Below are 16912 nucleotides of genomic sequence, written 5' to 3'. Positions count from 1 at the left end.
AGGTGAACCTGAAAGGATAAATAGGAAAGAGAAGATACCGGATCTGATCATGTGGAGAGCAGGACAGCTTTCCCCCATGACATCATGCATTGCTTTAATCCCCAAGAGAAATGAGTGCTTCCTGGGTGCCAGGCACAGGTTTGAAGCTAAAGAAAAATTGTGGTTGAATGAGACATGGTTGCCCTTGAGGAATTCACAGCCCAGAGAGGGAGAAAGACATGTGACCAGATGCAATGAGGTGCGGTGAGTTGAGCAGCGCATCCACTGGGGGAACAAAGAACAGCGAGCACCACCCCAGGTACTTCCTGTTTCCTTCACCCCCTGACTCAACAACAGCTTGCAGAAGGAAAAGGGAAACTGAATCACAGGAAATGAGCACATCATGGCTCAGACATCAACAGTATAAACTCCCAATTCAAGAGAACAACAGCAATGATAAAATGCAGGGAAAATGTGTCTTAGAATTAAGGAAATGCTCTCACTTTGGCCAGAGTTGATATGGAAGATTTCCTACAGATCATGCCACTTGAGCTGAACCTGAAGGACAAGGGGAAAATGTGTCAAGGGGAAGACCGTGGGAGACAAACTGCTCCCAGCTGGTGATGTTTTTTCCCCTAAGAGTTCCTCAAACAAACGCCAGCTCCACAAAAGCAAGATTCAGGTTGCTTTGATGGCTGCTCTATTCACAACATCTAGAAGAAAACATAGTAGGTGCTCAATGTGCAGAAGACTTGACAAGCCCATCAGGATGAGGCTCCACACACTGCACGTATGTGCTGATCACTCAGGATGAGGCTCCACATACTGCGTGTATGTGCTGATCACTCAGGATGAGGCTCCACATACTGTACGTATGTGCTGATCACTCACTCGTGTCCAGCTCTTTGTGACCCCATGGACTGTAGCCTACCAGGCTCCTCTATCCATGAGATTCTCCAGGCAAGAACACTGGAATCGGTACCCATTCTCTTCTCCAGGAGATCTTCCCGACCCAGGGATCAAACCCAGGTCTCCGGCCCTGCAGGCAGGTTCTTTACCATCTGAGCCACCAGGCATGCCCAGGACTGTACACGGATGCCTCTACATGCTCCTGGAAGTCTGGTCTCTATCAGCCGAGTGCTGAGTTCTTTGTGAAATCTACCCAGTGCCCCATCCTGGGCTCTTTCTCGGGAAGACAGAGAGTTGGGTAAGACGAGGTTTTCCAAGGGCTCTCAGTAGACTGAGAAGATGCAAATGAATGATTTCCATATCTACAGTGTGATACCATGGCTCTGATGGGGAAAACGGGAAGGAAGAGTGGGCAAGCCTGCTGGAGGAAGTGACACGAAGCTGAGATTTAGAGGATGAGCAGGAGATTAGCCTGGCAGAGGAGGGATGATCATGTGATGGAAAGAACAGCAAGTCCAGCCAAAAATGAGCTTGTCATCTCCGGGGACTGCAAAGAGTCCAATGTGACCTGGAGTGCAGACCTGGATGAAGGATGCGTGGGAGATCTGGTTGGCAGAGGGACGGGGGGCCAAGTCACACAGGCACGCCTTTGGCGGACCTGGACTATGTTCTATGGGGAGCCATTTAATGGATTCAAGTTCCCAGATACTTGCTACCTGCTCTGCATGCCTCCTCTGGCTGGACCACATTTTCTCACCCTCAGAATGGGGAACATAGTCATCACTGGGCCATCGAAGGGTAAATTCAAAGCCAGGGCAGGGAGAGGGAGAAGACATGCGTAACATTATCTTAATTTAACGTTCTTCTTTTTATCAATCGGTGATTAATAGGTATTACATTTTCCCCCTATCCATTCTCAAGAGAGGTGTTATAATAACATGTCAGGGAGGTGTGGATAAGCAGCATTATGGAGGCTGGTTTATAATGCAGTTTGGAACAGATGCTAACGTCCCGATTATGCATTCCAGCATCATTTATACTCGGCTCCGTGGTGTGGTAAGGCTCCTGGCATCATAATTCTCCGAAGCAGTTGCTATTAATCACTCATTCATTATTAAAACACATTGTACTCATTCTGCTTGACAATGGGTGCAGGGCAGGCTCTGTTTCTCCAGAGTGGTTATCTCCAGACTTGTCAGATTATCTCCAGTCTCAGCCCAGAGGAGCTCCAGTCCTCCAGGATGGCTGGGAGCTCCACAGAGACATCTCAGCACGGATGGGAATTCAGGACTCAGAAGTGGCGTATCCTATTCGAGGGGTACACATCCGCAAGAGGGCACAAGGCTCCCAGAAGCCAAGACCATCTCTCATCCTGAGTGCCTCCTCTGCCCACCTCTCCCTCTAAGCTGAAAGCCCCATTTCCCTGAAGGAGAACTCTGCTGGGCTCTTTTACATCCATGGGTTTCCCAGAATCACCTGGGAGCTAGGGTTCTTCCTCCAAACTCACTTGATCATCAGAAGATGTTGGGTGTCATAGTCAGATACAACAGGGAACTCTACTGTGACAACCTGAATGGGAAAGAAGCCCAAAAGAGAGGGAATGTATGTATATATATGGCTGATTTGTTTTGCTGTACAGCAGAAACTAAAACAACATTGTAAAGCAATTATAGGGGCTTCCTTGCTAGCTCAGTTGGTAAAGAATCCACGTGCAATGCAGGAGACCCTGGTTCCATTCCTGGGTTGGGAAGATCCGCTGGAGAAGGGATAGGCTACCCGCTCCAGTATTCTTGGGCTTCCCCTGTGACTCAGCTAGTAAAGAATCTGCCTGCAAAGTGGGAGACCTGGGTTCAATCCCTGGGGTGGGAAGATCCCCTGGAAAAGGGAAAGGCTACCCACTCCAGTATTCTGGCCTGGAGAATTCCACGGACTGTATAGTCCATGGGGTCGCAAAGAGTCGCACACGACTGAGTGACTTTCACCTTCACTTTCACTTTTCAAAGCAATTATGCATGTTGTGCGTGCTAAGTCATTTCAGTCATGTCCAACTGTTGCAACCCTATACACCACAGCCAGCTAGCCTCCTCTATCCATGGAATTCTCCAGGGAAGAATACTGGAGTGGATTGCCATGCCCTCCTCTGGGAGATCTTCGACCCAGGGGTCAAACTTGCATTCTCTTTCTCCTCCTGCATTGGGAGGGGGTTCTTTACCACTAGCACCACCCGGGAAGCCCTATACTCCAATAAAAATTAATTAAAAAACACAAGGGCTCTGGGTCAGGTCCCTTGTCTTCTACCACTAGCTGTATGATCTTAGATAAGAAATCTAATATATTTGTCCCTGTGTGTCATCAGCTGTACAATGGAGTTGTAATAATAGGACCAATCTCATAGAATGGCTGTCAGGATTAATGAATTAATTCTAACAAAGCCCTTATAAGATGTCTGAAATGTCATTCACATCGGATCTTGTTATGACTTATTAAGATAATCCTAACATTTCCAAGATGTCCCACACAGCCTCTTACGGTAGGGGGTGAGGAGCGTGGTGGAACCATCCTCTCATTCATTCCATAAAGAGCGGCTGAGCGTCCCAAATGTGCCAGGCATCATTTTAAATACCAGACACACAGAGTCTTGTAAGACAAGACCCCTCCTTCAAGGAGCCCGCAAGCTAGTGAGGCAGCTGTGCTTAGAGCGTAGAGGTCTGAAAGCCCCTCTAGCTTTTCCCTGAAGCCTCAGCATTTAGTTGCACCTTACTTGAAAGGTGAGCAGAGAAGAGATTATTATATCTTTCACAGTAGCAAACACCCCATGCACCCCTCTGGATGTTAGAATAGAGGCTAAACTTCTTGAAGGTTCCCACACTTTGAATGAAGTATTTCAGTCTAAAAATGTACAGAGAATAATTTAATGAATAAATAGAATATTATAAAGGCCTCTGAATCCTTTTTGTGCCATCCAGTGATAACCACCAGTCTCAAATCAGGTATTAGGATTTCCATGCTTTTTAAAAACATTTACTGTAAAAGTGCAAACCTATAAACAGTGTATGTTTCTATGTTTTCAAGCTTGACATAAATGTAAATCTTCTGCAGCTTGGTTTTTTGAGGAAAGCATTTTGTCATGGAAAAGTTCAAATACAAGTAAACAGAATAGTATAATGAGAATGAATAAACCCACAAGGACCTACTATATAGCACAGGGAACTATATTCCATATCCTGTGATAAACCATCATGAAAAAGAATGCATATATAACTGAATCATTTTGCTGCATGGCAAAAATTAACACAACATTTAAAAAAAAAAAAGAAACTATACTTCAATAGAAAATAAAGTAGCCTGGGTGCCTATTACCCAGGCTTCCCAGGTGGCTCAGTGGTAAAGAATCCACCTGCAATGCAGGAGACACAGAGACGCAGGTTCAATCCCTGAGTCAGGAAGAGCCCCTGGAGAAGGAAATGGCAACCCACTCCAGTATTCTTTCCTGGGAAATCCCATGGACAGAGGAGCTTGACAGGCTACAGTCCATGGGCTCATTAAAGAGCTGGACACCACTGAGCGACTGCACACACAGTGCCCATCACCCAGCTCCAATTCACCACCTCGATGGACGTGAGTCTGAGTGAACTCCAGGAGTTGGTGATGGACAGGGAGGCCTGGCGTGCTGCGATTCATGGAGTCGCAAAGAGTTGGACACGACTGAGAGACTGAACTGAACTGAACTGATGATCAACATCCAATTTTTTATTTTTGGCCATGCCAGGACTTTGTTATGGGATGCAGGATCTTTAGTTTCAGCATAAAAAATAAAGGATCTAATTCCCAGACCAGGGACCAAATCCAGGCCCCCTGCATTGGAGCACGCAATCTTAACCACTGGACCAGCAGGGAAGTTCCTATCTGGCTATTCTTGATGCACCTGTACTGCCATCAACGCTACCTCAGTCTCACTCAATTATACTTTACAATTCTGTTTTTAAATAAATCTTACATACATTTGAATGCATAATCTTGACTGTACACATTTCAAAAATAGATCCACCATGTATCACTATTTCTATCAAGACAGAGAAGACTCTCATCTCTTACAAAAAATATTCTCCATTCCCCAAAGTCTTTTTTTTTCCTTCCACCATCCTGCCCCCTAGAAAACCAACTGTTTTGACCTTCGATTACAATGGCCTGTTCTGTAATTGCATATAAATAGGCTGATAGAGTCTACAGTCATTTGTATCCTTTTGGGGGGAAGAAGCATCACATTTCTGAGATTCATCCACATTGTTTCATGCATCAAAAGATGGCTTCACTCTACTGAGAAGAGTATTCCACGGTACAAATATAGCATGGTGTATTGATTCATTCTCCTGGTCATGAACATATGGGCTGCTTCCAATTCTCGGCTACTGTGAATAAATTGCTAAGAACACTTTTATACTACCTTTTTGTGGTTATTTGTTTGAATTTCTCTTGGATGAAGGAGTGGAACTGCTGAGTCAGTGAGTAGGTGCAGTTTTCTTAAAAAAAAAAAAATTTATTGAAGTACAGTTGATTTACAGTGTTTGTTAATTTCTCCCATACAGCAAAGTGATTCATAGAGGAATGTGGCCTATCACATGATGGTTTATCACAGGATACTGAATATAGTTCCCTGTGCTATACAGTAGGACCCTGTTGCTTATCTATGCTATATGAACTACTTTGCCTCCGATACTCCCAAACTCACAATCCTTCCCTCCCTTACCAGTCACAAGTCTCTTCTCTACACCAATGAGTTTATTTCTGTTTTGTAGATATGTTCACTGGTGTCCTATTTTAGATCCCACGTATAAATGATACTACTATACGGTATCTTTCTCTTTCTGACTTACCTTCACTGGGTATGGGCATCTCTAGGTCCATCCACATTGCTGCGAATGGCAGTGTTTCATTCTTTTTTAGGAGGTTGTTTCAACTGGTGGAAAAATTACCAATCTTTTTTCCAGGATGGCCATGCCATCTGACTCCCTTTCCAGTGATGTGGGAGCATTCCGCTTGCTCCAACAGCCTGACCAACCCCTGTTGTCAAGCATGTTTCCCTGTTCAAGACTGTTGCCTCTTTTTATTGAGTTGTCATTTTATTATTTTTTATTTTTTAATTGGATAATGATTGCTTTATAATGTTGTGATGGTTCCTGCCACACAACAACATGAATTAGCCATGAGTGTACACAAGTCCTCTCCCTCTTGAACCTCCTTCCCATCCCTCACCCCACGCCACCCCTCTAGGTAATTACAAAGCATCAGGTTGAGCTCCCTGTATTATACAGCAACTTCCCACTGATCTATTTTACACGGTAGTGTACAGTCCTTTTTATATTCTGAATAGAAGCTCTTTGTCAGAAATATGTTTTGGAATATTTTCTCCAATCTATCTGTTCATTTTTATAATGATATATTCCACTGAGCAGAGTTCTTGTTTGCTTTTTTTTTTTTAATTGGTAATGTTTTCTGAATTTTCTCTTAGAAATCTTTGTTTACCTTTTGGATCTTTTTTTTAAAAAATTACAATTTTATTTATTTGTTCTTTTTTGGCATGGCCTTATAGTATGCAGGATCTTAATTTCCTGATCAAGGATAAAACCGGAACATGTAGAAGTGGAAGTACAGTCTTAACCCCTACACCACCAAGGAAGTCCCCTTAAATTTTGTTATTTTAAATTCTACACTGAAGTCTAAGATCTATGAAATATTAAATTTAGTGTGGTGTGAGGTAGGGGACTGAGCTCACTGTTTCACCATACAGATACCCTGTGATTTTAGCACCATTTGTTGAAAACGCTTTCCTTCCTCCCTTGAGTTACTTTATTGCTTTTGTCAAAAATTAATTCACCATATACACATACGTCTGTGTACCCTCTCGCAGGCTGCATTAATCCATGTGCCTATCCTTATGCTGATAACAAACTGTTATCAAGCTGTGTTAATGACTGTAGCTTTATATTAAGTCCTGAGGCAAGCAGTGTGAGTTTTCCAGCTTTGTTCCTTTTTAAGGGTGTTATTATTTGGCTATTCAAGATCATTTGCATATCCATATAATTTTAGAATTAGCTTATCTATTTCTATTTTTAAAAAGCCTTTTGGAATTGTGATTTGAATTACATTGAACTGCAGATCACATCTTAACAACACTGGATTTTCCACTTACACAAATATAGTATATCCTCTCATTTTTAGCATCTTTAAAATTTTTTCTTAGCAATATTAAATAATTTTTAGTAGAAAGGATTCACATATCTTCTCTTCAATGCATTGCTAATTATAATTGTTAAGATATTGTGAAAAAATGATTTTTTTATTTCCCAATTCTTTTTCTGCCAATATATAGATAAATAATTGATTTTTTCTTTATGTACCATGTATCCTGAAATATGGGGCTTCCCCAAGGCTCAGCGGTAAAGAATCTGCCTGTAATGCAGGAGACTCAGGAGCTGTGGGTTTGATCCCTGGGTCAGAAAGATCTCCTGGAGAAGGAAACAGCAATCCGCTCCAGTATTATTGCCTAAGAAAGCCCAAGGACAGAGGAGCCTGGCGGGCTACAGCCCAAAGGATCGCAAAGTGCTGGACACAACTGAATAACTAAGCACACTGACCACACCCTGAGATACTGGTAAATCCATTAAAACAGTTCTAGGTGCTTTCTTCACTAACGCCTTAAGGTATTCTTTAAAAATACTATGGTGTCTGTGAGTCTGAATTCTTTAAATTAAGTAATTAATATAATTTTGTTTATAATTATGGATAGTATGAAATTCTCCCTTTTGAATTTTTACACTTCTAATTCATCTTGCATCATTGAATAGACTAGAACTTCCATACAACACTGAATAGAAGGTTCCACATGCCTGCCTTTTTATCTGATCTTAGGGGGGAAACACTCAGTGCTTCATCACTAAGTATTAACTGTACGTATTTTGTAGATGCCCTTTATCAGATTGAGTACTCTGGTTTGCTAGATGGTATCTGTTCTAGTGCGCTTGCTGAGAATCTTCGTCATGAATGAATGTTGGATCTGGTTAAATGCTTTTTATTCTCATTCATGGTTCTCTACTTTAGCTTTCATTTGGCAGATTATATCGGTTAATTTTTGAGTGTTGAATCAAACCTGTATTTCTAGAACAAACTTTGATCATGATATAGTATACTTTTTATATATTTCTGAAGATTTGTCAATATTTTGTTAAGGATTTTTGCATCTCTGTGTTAGAATGTTTTCTTTTCTTATATTGTCTTTGTCCTGATTTGATAGACGGTTTTAACTCATAAAATGATGAAGGCATGTTTCTTCTTCCTCTTTTTTCTGAGTTTGTGTATTTCTCTCACGGTTGACAGAATTCACCTGTGAAACCATGGAGTTCCAGAGTTTGTTAGAAGATTTTAATTTAAAAATACAAAGTCTTTCATGCTACTGCTAAGTCACTTCAGTCATGTCCGACTCTGTGTGACCCCATAGACGGCAGCCCACCAGGCTCCCCCATCCCTGGGATTCTCCAGGCAAGAACACTGGAGTGGGTTGCCATTTCCTTCTCCAGTGCGTGAAAGTGAAGTCGCTCAGTCGTGTCCGACTCTTAGTGACCCCATGGACTGAAGCCTACCAGGCTCCTCCGTCCATGGGATTCTCCAGGCAAGAGTACTGGAGTGGGGTGCCACTGCTAGCAGTCTGTTAAGCTATTCAGAATTCTCTTGTCATCTTGTATCAGATTTGTTTTGTTGGTCAGTTGAGTTTTTCAAGGCATTTGCCCATTTTGTCTGAATTGTAGAATTTGTTGGCATAATGGTCTTCATAATGTATCCTTTTTACCCTTTTAAGGTCTGTAGGACCTATAGTGGCAGTGATTCAATTCCTGTTAAATGAAATCACTGGTAATTTTTGTTTTCTTTCTGTGTTCCTTTTGTGTTTCCTAGTCTTTTTAAGAGTTTATCAAATTTATTAATCTTTAAAAATTTTTGACTTTGTCAATTTTATTTCTTCTTTTTGTTCTTTCTTTTTTTATTTGTAATTTTTTTATTTTTATTTTTACTTTATTTTGCTTTACAATACTGTATTGGTTTTGCCATACATTGACATGAATCCGCCACGGGTGTACATGAGTTCCCAATCCTGAACTCCCCTCCCACCTCCCACCCTATATCATCTCTCTGGATCATCCCCGTGCACCAGTCCCAAGCATCCTGTATCGAACCTAGACTGGCGATTCATTTCTTACCTGATAGTATACATGTTTCAATGCCATTCTCCCAAATCATCCCACCCTCTCCCTCTCCCACAGAGTCTAAAAGTCCATTCTATACATCTGTGTCTCTTTTGCTGTCTCACATAGAGGGTCATCATTAGCATCTTTCTAAATTCCATATATATGTGTTAGTATACTGTATTGGTGTTTTTCTTTCTGGCTTACTTCACTCTGTATAATCAGCTCCAGTTTCATCCATCTCATTAGAACTGATTCACATGTATTCTTTTTAATGGCTGAGTAATACTCCATTGTGTATATGTACCACGGCTTTCTTATCCATTCATCTGCTGATGGACATCTAGGTTGCTTCCATGTCCTGGCTATTATAAACAGGGCTGCACTGATTTCTGCTCTCACCTGTGTTACTCCTTCCATCTACTTATTTTGTTTGTCTTTCTTTCTAACCTCCTACGATGGAAATTTAGATCATTAATTGTTATACCTTTCTTCATAAGATAAACATTCAAAGCTACCACTTGGTCCTCTAAACATTGGCTTAGCTGCATCTCTCACCTATTTATTTGGATATTAATTAATAAAAATAAACACTAGCAAAGAGTTATACATATAAAATAGGGCAAAGAACACCCAATATCCTTTATACAGACTCACTTAATATTTCTTTCCATTTGCTTGGCATGTGCGGTGGGTATAATTATTTTTTTGAAACATCTGAGAGTAATTTTTATACATCTTAGACCTTTACCCTTAGGTACTTAAATGTGTATTTCCAGGAGTAGGAATACTTTCTTCTTTAACCACTGCAATGATCAAACTCACACATTTACATTTATGCTCTACTTTTAACTAATACACCAGCCATATTCCAACTGCGTCAGTTTACCTAAGAAGGTCCTTAATACCATCTCTCTCTCCTCCAGTACAAGAATTTATCAGTCAAGTTTCTTTAGCCTTAGGTAATCTGGAATGTTTCCACAAACTTTCTTTGTATCTCTGCATACACAGTTATCCATTTGGGGATGTGTGAGATTTCCTGGTGATTAGATTAAGGCCATACCCTCTTAGGACAGCACCTCTGGAGAAACACAATGTCCGTCTGTTCCTTATCGGTGATGTTAAATTTAATCATTCAGTCAAGGTGCTGCCAATTTTTTTCAGAATACACATCAGTTTTTCTCATTTTAACGAGTAATCAATATGTAGGAAAAACACTTAAAATCATGCCAATATCTTGCTCTCAGCAAAATCTCCTGGATTTAGTATCTGCTGGTGATTCTTCTATGACTCATCTTTACCACAGTGATTACAAAATAATGACTCCAAGCGCCAGTTTCAGCCCTTAGCACTGTAGTAGAAACTAGAGCCTCCTTTCACCTGGATTCATATGTGTGTATGTGTATATATGTGTCTCATGTATGTATTGGATCTATTATCTACTTAGTATCTATCTGTTATGAATGTGGATTCATGATTCCCTACTTTCCCAGGGCTCATCGCTCATTACCCTTTGTAATTATTCTGGTGCTCACACAAGCTTGCTTACGTGCTTGCATGCTCGGTTGCTTACAGTGTCTGACTCTTTGTGACCCCGTGGGCTGTACCTCACCAGGCTTTGTCCATGGAATTTTCCAAGCAATAATACTAGAGGGGGGTGCCATTTCCCCCTTCAGGGGAATCTGCCTAACCCCGGGATGGAATCTGAATCTCCAATGTTCCCTGCACTGGCAGGCAGATTCTTTATCATCGTGCCACCTGGGAAGCCCATTTTGGTGCTCATGTTGTCTCAGATTTGATCAACAGGAGCTCCTCAAAGCTGGCTGCAGTTCATTCCGTTTCTCCACTGGGTCATATACCATTGTGGTGAATATACCAAAACTATTTCTGCATTCTATTGTCAGTCGCCATTAGGCTGTTCATACACTCACATATGTATGAGCACTGCCATCATATGAACTCCTGTGCATGTCTCCTATGAACACATATGTTCCGAGACAGAGCTAAGCCTAAAAATTCTGATTCTTAAGATATGGGAATCACCTTTCTTGATCACAACTATTTTGACCATAACCATTTGAACATAACTTTCTTGATCATAACTATTCACTAATATGGTAACAAAATAAGTACTTTTGCCAATTTACACTTTCATCAACAGTGAACGAGAGTTTCTATAAACACCCTTCCCAACACTTGGTAATGTTACACAAACTCACACACACAAACACACAGCACATTTGTCATTTAACAGGTTTTAAATAGAAACTCATCGCTGTATAAATCTACATCTTCTCAGATGTGCACGGGCCACTAAGCCTTCCTCTTGGGAACTTTAGACATTCATCTACTTTACTCTCATTTTTTAAGTTGAAAAATGAAGACTCTGATGCATTAAGTGACATGCCCTAGATCACAGAGCTGTCATGAATTAGACATGAACCCAGATATGCTAACACACACACACAAAAGCAAAATTTCTATCCCTCTAACCAGTCTGACACTGTGTCGATTTATGACTAAGAGGATGTGTCAGTTTACATGGTGTGTGTGTAAAATGGGTGGGATGATTTTTTTAAAATTAACATTTTGGTTTGAGGTCTTCAAAGCTATTCTGGGATAAATATAACCTTCAAGGTAAGTCACCCACAACGTAACTTTTACCCTCAATCTTTTTCTGAGTAAAATTGAACTAAAATGAATGAAAATCCCAACAACCCTGGAGAGATGTCCCAAGGAGACAGTCCTCCACAACAGTGCTTACTTTTCGGTGTGGGTTTATAGCCTGAACAAATGAGCAAGGCATCAAGTCAACCTCAGCAGCCTTTCTTTGTCTCTCTCTCTCTCTAGCATCCTGTGTAAGACACTGCCCCCAATTAGGAGAGGCCCCTGAGCACTGGCCCAATTCAAGGCCAGGAACCACTCAAGGAAAGCTGCATCCTCTGGTTGCCCCAGGAAACCACGGCTCCTCCTGGCCTGTGGCTTTCGAAGCTCTGCTTGCCCACAACCCTCATGCCTGCCTGCTCGCCCAGCCTCACCACCCTCTCTGCCTGGGGATCACTCATTAGCCTGGGATTAGCAGCTGTATCAGCAGCAGAGCAGCCAAAGCCCTGTGCCCTGGGCTATGGCTGCAGAGAACTTTCTGGGGAGGGATGGCTCAGCTGTCCGAGTGCCAGGCACATGTCAAATCCAATTTGGGAGAGGATCTTGTTAAGCTTCCTTATCTGATGACAAGCACTCCTTTAAAAAAAAAATCATCAGTTAAGAAGGTTTTGCAATGTCTACCAGGCACCCTTGCTCAGGTCAGATAATGTTTCCTGTCAGGAATATATTTATTCTGTCTCTCCCATCAGTCACTCGGTTCAAGGAAATATGATTAGTCATGGAGGACTTACATATAAGCCTTCTGGCCACTGATTAGTCTTTGACCTTCAAAAGCTTTGGGACTCATTTCTGTGGCTGCAGAGTCCAGCATCTTCCCAAGTAAAGGGCACAGAGCTGTTTTTGTTTTAATTTTTAAAAAACTTTTAATTTGGTATTGGGGTATAACCGATTAGTGGTGCTGTGATAGTTTCAGGAGAACGGTGAAAGGACTCCGCCAATCGTTGAGTTACAATGTGTTAAGTTCTACTGTACAATAAAGTGACTCAGTTATACATGCACACACTTTCCTCTTTATATTCTTTTCTGTATGATTTGTCGCAGGATATTGAATACAGCTCCCTGTGCTACACAGTAGGAACTCGGTTTTTTCAAATTCATTTTTAATTGAAGGATAATGGCCTTACAGTATCGTGCCAGTTTCTGGCAAGCATCAACACGAGTCAGCCACAGGTATACCCACGTCCCCTCCCTCTTGAACATCCCACCCCTCCCAGTTGCTCCAGGGCTCTGGTTTGAGAGGAACTTGTTGTTTACCTAGCTTACCTTGATGATATGCTAGCTTGCATCTGCTAACCCCAAACTCTGCCTGCATCCCTCCCCGACTCGGCATCCCCCTTGGCAACCACAAGTCCCTGCTCTATGTCTGTGACCTCGTTTCTGTTTCGTAGATAAGTTCATCTGTGTCATATTTGGATTCCACAGGTAAGTGATACCATACAGCATTTGTCTTTCTCTTTCTGTTGGGAAAGTTGTCAGTTAGCAATGATCCTGCCTCAGATAAACCCCACTGGCTAGGATACTGCCACTCTGCAAAACTTGCCTTTCTCTTTCTGACTTACTCCACTTGGTTTGACAGTCTCCAGTTCCATCCATGTTGCTGCAAATGGCATTGTTCATTCTTTTTTATGGCTAAGTAATATTCCACTGTATATATGTACCATGTCTGTTTTATCCATGCATTCATCAACGGACACTTAGGTTGTTACCTTGGCATGGTTCAGAGCTGATTTTCAGTTCCACTTGTTACCCTTTCAGAACCATAAGCATAAAAAAAAAAGGTGCCAAAAATAGTAAAATCAACTGCTTGTGAAACAGTACTTTCCTACATGCTAGCAGTAGCGTAAGTTGTTCTGACCCTGTTTGCAAAGGAATTTTCCAGAAGGTACCAAAACTCACAAAAGCATATGTACTCTGACATTCTACCCATGGGGTTTTCCAAGGAGAAAAATGGGGCTAAAACCAATTACATATCTGTCACGGGCTAGGCATGCTTATAGCCACACTGCTACTACTTTTGCACATCAATCTTTTGACACATACCCTTATTAAGCTAGTAAGGGGCTAATGACTTATCTAAAGCTGCAGCATTATTACGAGGGAGAAACTGCATTCAAACTCCATCTGCCTGAGTCCAATCCCGTTTCTTCCTCGGTAAAATATTGCCTTGTGAGGAGGTCTATGCATGGACCTCTTCACTGGAGCATTACTCACACTAACAAAATGTGAGAAAAGAAAAAGTGGCTCATAGCAGGAGAATGTTCGGGTAAATTATGGGAAATTAACCCCATGGATTATTTGCCTTTTTATAAATGATAATTGTAAAGGTTATTTAGCAGTGTCAGGAAAAGCATATCATACAACATTAAGACAAGAGAATAGAACACAAAAGTATTACTAGGTAATCATTATAACTATATTAAAATGCATATCCATATGGAAAAATTGCTCCTGGGAACTTGGAAAATAAACAACTTTTAAAAGATATTAGTAACTAAATATAATTTCTCAAAATACCCATTATTGTTATGAAGTTGTATTTCAAGACAGACACTTGTTTGGGTGGGAAGAATAAATATATTCAGGATGGAAAGGACCGGAATTTGAATACTAGCTGTTCCATATTCTAAATTTGTGAAACTGGGCAACTTATGTATAATCCCTGAGCCTCAGTCTTTTCCATCTGTAAACAGTGATAATAAGTTTAACTTCACAAGGTCAGAGTGCAAATTAAATAAGTTAAAACACATGCAAACACTGAGCCTACTGTGATAAATCCATTAACAAAAATATCATCCACAATAAATTCATTGGCCAAAAATAAACTAAAATGATGGTCCTTCTTAACTGTCCACCCCCTCCAAACTTGCCTGTAAGTTTTCTGAGGCAAGACACCCCTGAACAGAAAGTGATCTTTCAGCCCACACACGTATACATGCTCACAGGGAAGTCAAGGGAGGGGAATAAACAGAGGAATTCACCCCTGGCCAGTGTCATTCTCAGCTCAAACCAGCCATAGATCCGATGCTTCACCAGCGCTGAATGCATTATATATTAATCCCTGGGCTCTGCAGTGAAGCCCACGTTTGAAACTAACCCTGCCCTCCTCCTCTGGGCATTTACCAGATAAGACCTTGTTACAGGCTGGGCAGCGAAGCTCCCTGAAGCTTCTTATAATGAATGTCCTCGCTCTATAAGACATCGTAAGCTCTGGTCTGTGTGGCTGTTGGGGAAAATTTTCCCTAGCTTCAATATTGCTAAGAGAGCAGGAGACATTCGACAGGACAAGCGAGACCTATTAATATTTCTCCACGGTGTTAACAGCAGTGCAATCATGCTCTCTAAAGGTGAACTTGCTCTCTGTCCTGTTCCTACTTCCCAAAATCAGATGCAGGGTCAAGGGACTGGGGAATGAGAGAGGACAGAGCTAAACAAGCACAGATGGGTTTCTGGCAATCAATGGCACCCAGACCCACAGCATCCTAGTGGAGAATCTCCACCTGGGCTCTGAAGCACAAGCCCTAAGCTCACAGTGGTAGGTGGCCCCTTGGTTAGAGTGAACAATCTATTCCCCCTGCCAAGGAGATATACTCTTGCTTCCAGCCAGGGCCCAGAGAGGAGGGTGAGGGAAAAGAGAATGGTGGGATCAACAGAGAACAATATTACAAAAATTTACTATCAATCCCATGAGATGAGCCTAAGCTTGCTGACTTGATACTCACCACCTGCCAGGAAGACATTGCTACCCATCATTTTAAAGAAGAGGAAACCGAGGCTCCAGACTGGCTTTAGTCATCTATTAGGTGGGTACTTCCTCCAGGCAAGGAGCTAGGCCCTCTAAGGAGACACAAGAAAACAGAAAGGGGGATTTCACATTCGCCTGTGACGCTCGTCTCCTGGGGCTCCTCAGAAGGCACTGTTCCCTTGGGCAGATGCTCACAGATCAAGAAGAAGTCGGCAGTCCCCTTGTCCAAGCCGTCTGCTCCTTCCCGTGAGCACCAACTTGAATGAAACAAACCTGGTGTCAGGATTGGGAACAGCGCTTTCAAGGGCTGTGCTCAGAGCAACTCCTGCCTCCCAGCAGAAGGAGGCTCACTGGGCACCCACCAGTTCAGGAGACTCTGTGTTCTGTCTGCTCGCGATGCAAGCAAGGATGCCCCGGCAGGGCTGGGCGGGCAGGGCAAGGACTGCTGCTGGGGCGACCCCTTCTTCCCCAGGAGTAGAAAGAGCATAGTATATGGAGTCGGGACACACACACACGCACGCGTGCAAACGCACACACACACACATGCAAACACATTTGGACTGACACTGCCATTACCATTTGCTTGGTGTGTGTTTTAGACCAGGTCTCTAACCTTTTGGGCATAGGATGTGAACTCAGGATACACACACACACACACACACATACACGTATATACATGTCCACCCATCCCCTGGACTGAAACTGACATTGTCACTGGCTTACTGTGTTTTTCAGACCTGTGGTCTCCAACCATTTGGGAACCAGGGTCCAGTTTTGTGGAAGACAATTTTTCCACAGACTGGGGGCGGGATTTCAGGATGATTCAAGTGCATTTGTTTGCTATGCATATTATTTCTAATCGAATGCGGCTGCTGATCTGACAGAAGGTACTAGTCCAGGGCCTGGAGGTTGGGAACCCCTGTTTTAGACCACTCTCCTAAGCGCTTAGATCCTCATCTGCAGAAAAGACTTTGGCAGGGGGCCCGGGGGGGAGCTAAAAGTGAATCAGGTGTCAGGTAGAGACTATAACTAGCCCAGTGCCTGACCCATAAGCAATGTTCTTTTCCCCAGAACAACGTTTCTGGGCTGAGGACGGCGAGGGTTCGTGGAGTTAAAGAAAAGAAAACAAAAGCCAAACAAACAAAAAACAGGAGATCAAGCGTCCTGAGAGGTGGGTGACAGATTCAGCCTGTTATTCAAAGAGTGATGGTTCAGGCCCAGCCAACACCAGCCCCCTCATCTCAGAGCTCACGAGAAAACCACAGGGAATGGCTGAGAGATATGAGCCAAAGGAGCAGGACAGAGGTTAGGGAAAAGGACAAGAAAGCCCAACAGCTACCAGAACATTTTGAGTATTTCCGTCCAATTTTGATTTTATAGCCCA

At 42.4% G+C, this 16912-nt stretch overlaps 1 protein-coding gene and 1 pseudogene across 1 annotated transcript in view; both read right to left on the bottom strand.

Moving 5' to 3' along the window:
• ASIC2 (acid sensing ion channel subunit 2) overlaps positions 1-16912 on the bottom strand; it is a 1229563-nt gene that overhangs the window by 1164924 nt on the left and 47727 nt on the right. The window lies entirely within an intron of this gene.
• LOC138415620 (U4 spliceosomal RNA) lies at positions 13243-13323 on the bottom strand (annotated as a pseudogene).

The sequence above is a fragment of the Ovis canadensis genome, chromosome 11 (genome assembly GCF_042477335.2).
Source record: "Ovis canadensis isolate MfBH-ARS-UI-01 breed Bighorn chromosome 11, ARS-UI_OviCan_v2, whole genome shotgun sequence".
NCBI lineage: Eukaryota > Metazoa > Chordata > Mammalia > Artiodactyla > Bovidae > Ovis > Ovis canadensis.
This window is presented reverse-complemented; position numbering and strand designations above follow the sequence as displayed.